The sequence below is a fragment of the Apium graveolens genome, chromosome 6 (genome assembly GCF_009905375.1).
Source record: "Apium graveolens cultivar Ventura chromosome 6, ASM990537v1, whole genome shotgun sequence".
Taxonomy (NCBI): domain Eukaryota; kingdom Viridiplantae; phylum Streptophyta; class Magnoliopsida; order Apiales; family Apiaceae; genus Apium; species Apium graveolens.
In genome coordinates this window covers 147,771,081-147,774,752 of record NC_133652.1, presented here as the reverse complement: position 1 = coordinate 147,774,752, position 3,672 = coordinate 147,771,081, and the positions used below count along the sequence as shown (strand labels likewise).

At 43.3% G+C, this 3,672-nt stretch overlaps 1 non-coding gene across 1 annotated transcript; it reads left to right on the top strand.

Annotated features, from left to right (window-relative positions):
- The first annotated feature begins 3,338 nt into the window (after nucleotides 1-3,338).
- On the top strand, nucleotides 3,339-3,445 carry LOC141669705 (small nucleolar RNA R71). Its single transcript, XR_012553972.1, has one exon. It is a non-coding gene; the product is annotated as a small nucleolar RNA R71 (small nucleolar RNA).
- Nucleotides 3,446-3,672: the final 227 nt, after the last annotated feature.

Here is a 3,672-nt window from a genome sequence, read left to right as displayed (position 1 = left end):
CTTGATTCTCGGTACCTTTTCTATCTTTGATCTCTAACTCAAATTCCTGAAGTAAAAGCACCCAACGAATGAGTCTCGGCTTCGAATCCTTCTTAGAAACCAGATAGCGAATAGCTGCATGATCAGTGAATACTGTTACTTTCGTACCAAGCAGATAAGATCGAAATTTCTCAAAGCTAAAGACTATAGCCAAAAGCTCCTTCTCAGTAGTGGTGTAGTTCAATTGGGCACCATTTAAAGTCTTACTCGCATAGTAGACCATATGGAAGAGATTTTTCTTGCGCTGTTCCAGAACTGCACCTACCGCATAATCACTCGCATCACACATCATCTCAAACGGTTCTGTCCAATCTGGTGCTGTAATAACTGGTGCAGTGATCAAACTCTTCTTGAGAGTCTCGAATGCTGCCAAACATTCATCATCAAATTTGAAAGGCACATCTTTCTCAAGCAAATTGCACAATGGCTTAGATATCTTTGAAAAGTCCTTGATGAATCGCCGATAAAAACCCGCATGACCAAGAAAACTACGGATTCCTTTCACAGAATTGGGTGGGGGAAGATTTTCAATGACTCCCACCTTGGCCTTGTCCACCTCCAGACCCTTGCTAGAGACCTTATGCCCAAGGATAATGCCTTCACGCACCATAAAATGACATTTCTCCCAATTAAGCACCAAATTAGTTTCCACGCATCTTTTGAGTACGGCGCGCAGATTATTCAAACATTCATCATATGAGTGTCCAAAGACGGAGAAGTCATCCATGAACACTTCGACGTTATTTCCAATCATGTCAGAGAATATAGCCATCATACATCTCTGAAAGGTGGCCGGGGCGCCACATAACCCAAACGAAACTCTACGAAAAGCAAATGTGCCAAATGGACAAGTGAAGGTAGTCTTTTCCTGATCCTCTGGCGCAATACAAATCTGATTATACCCGGAATAACCATCCAGAAGACAAAAATACTCATGTCCCGCCAATCTGTCAAGCATTTGATCAATAAATGGAAGAGGAAAGTGATCCTTCCTTGTGGCTTTGTTCAATTTCCTATAATCCATGCATACTCTCCATCATGTAACTGTTCGAGTAGGGATGAGCTCATTCTTTTCATTTGCGACCATAGTGATACCTCCTTTCTTAGGTACACATTGTACAGGGCTCACCCACGAGCTGTCAGAAATAGGATAAATGATGCCTGTATCTAGCCATTTCAGAATTTCTTTCTTCACCACCTCCTTCATGATGGGATTCAGTCGTCGTTGCTGTTCCACAGTTGGCTTACTACCTTCCTCTAGCAGAATTTTATGCATACAATATGAAGGACTTATCCCCTTGATGTCTGCTATGGTCCATCCTATAGCCGATTTGAATTCTCTCAAAATCCTTAAGAGCTTGTCTTCCTCACTACCTGAAAGGTCAGCTGAAACAATAACAGGTAACGTAGATTAATCACCTAAAAAAGCATACCTCAAGTGTTCAGGTAGTGGTTTGAGCTCCAAGGTAGGTGCTTCCTCTATTGATGGTTTGAGCTTCCCTTCAGCATTCTTAAGGTCAGAAGTACCAAGAGATTCAAATGGTATGTCCAGCTTTCGCTTCCAGGGAGAAGCGTTCAGATATTGTAATTGCTCGTTGCTATCTTCATCATCACTGTCAAATTCCCCCACTAAGGCCTTTTCCAATGCATCAGACATTAGCATGTGCTCGAGTTCCGAAGTAACTGCGGAATCAATCACATCCACTTTTAAGCACTCCTCATCTTCTGTAGGGAATTTCATTGCCTTGAATACATTGAAGGTCACATCCTGATCTTGGACCCGCATAGTAAGTTCCCCTTTTTGTACATCTATCAAGGTACGGCCAGTAGCCAAGAAAGGCCTCCCCAAGATTATGGGAATCTTCTTATCTTCCTCAAAATCCAGAATAACAAAATATGCTGGAAAGAAGAGCTTATCCACCTTGACGAGCACATCCTCAACTATGCCCCTTGGGTAAGTAATGGAACGGTCCGCCAATTGTAGCGACATGTATGTGGGTTTTGGATCAGGCAGATCCAGCTTTTTAAAGATCGACAAGGGCATCAGATTAATGCTTGCTCCCAAATCATAAAGGCACTTGTCAAAAGTTAGATTGCCAATGGTGCAAGGAATGGTGAAGCTTCCTGGATCTTTCAGTTTTGGTGGTAACTTTTATTGCAGAACCGCGCTGCATTTTTCCGTGAGAGCAACGGTTTCAAGGTCATCCAGTTTCACCTTCCTTGAAAGAATAGTCTTCATAAACTTCGCATAACTAGGCATTTGTTCCATAGCCTCAGCGAAAGGTATATTGATGTGAAGTTTCTTGAACACCTCCAGAAACTTCCCGAACTGTCTATCCAGCTTTTGTTGCTGCAATCTCTTAGGAAAAGGTGGTGGAGGATAGAGCTGTTTCTCCCCTGTATTAGCCTCAGGAAGAGTGTGTTCAACAGTAGTCTTCCTTGGTTCCGCCACTTTCTCCTTTTGCTTAGATTCTTCATCTCTAACTTCAGCTTCAACTTCTTTTGCCTTTTCAGCATCAGCTACTTTTCCAGACCTTAAGGTAATAGCCTTGACTTACTCTTTAGCTTCCTTCCTGCCTGGTACTTCCGTGTCACTGGGAAGAGTGCCAGGTTGACGATTGAGCACTGCATTGGCTAATTGACCGATTTGATTTTCCAAGGTCTTGATAGAAACTGCCTGACTCTTGCACAACAGCTTAAGTTCCTCAAAATCAGCACTAGTAGGTGCAGCTGCACTTCCCTGTTGAGGATATGATTGCCTTGTAGCATACTGCTGTGGTTGCTGGAATCCAGGTGGGTTAAACTGTTTACTCACCCCTTGCTGATATGGTGGCTGAATAGCATTCTGATTATTCCCCCAGCTGAAATTTGGATGATTTCTGTTATTAGGATGATAGGTCGCTGGCACAGGCTACTATTATCGCTGATAATTATTCACATACTGAACAGATTCGTTGACAAGAGAACACTGATCCGTAGCATGAGAACCTGCACAAAGCTCACAAACCATAGCTATTTGATTAACTCCATACGTAGCCAGAGAATCAACCTTTATTGATAGCGCTTGGAGCTGGGCTACAATAGCGGTGGCTGCATCAACTTCCAGAATACCTGCTACCTTGCCTGACGTCATCCTCTGAGTTGGGTTTTGATGCTCATTTGCAGCCATCGTTTCTATAAGATTATACGCCTCAGTATAGCTTGTAGCCCATAAGGCTCCTCCAGCTGCTGCATCGAGCATGGGCCGAGATTGGGCCCCCAAACCATTATAAAAACCAGTGATTACCATCCAATCCGGCATTCCATGATGTGGACATTTTCTCAACATTTCCTTGTAGCGTTCCCAAGCCTCGCACATAGATTTTGTAGGTTGCTGCGCAAACTGAGTAAGAGCACTCCTCATAACAGCAGTCTTTGCCATTGGATAAAACTTTACCAGAAACTTTTGCGCAAGATCTTGCCACGTAGTGATGGACCGAGCTGGTTCAGAATGTAACCAGTCTTTAGCCTTATCCCTCAGTGAGAATGGGAAAAGCCTCAACTTGATAGCCTCATCAGTCACGCCATTATACTTAAAAGTGCTGCAGATCTCGACAAAATTTCTTATGTGCATGTTGGGGTCTTCAGTTGCCG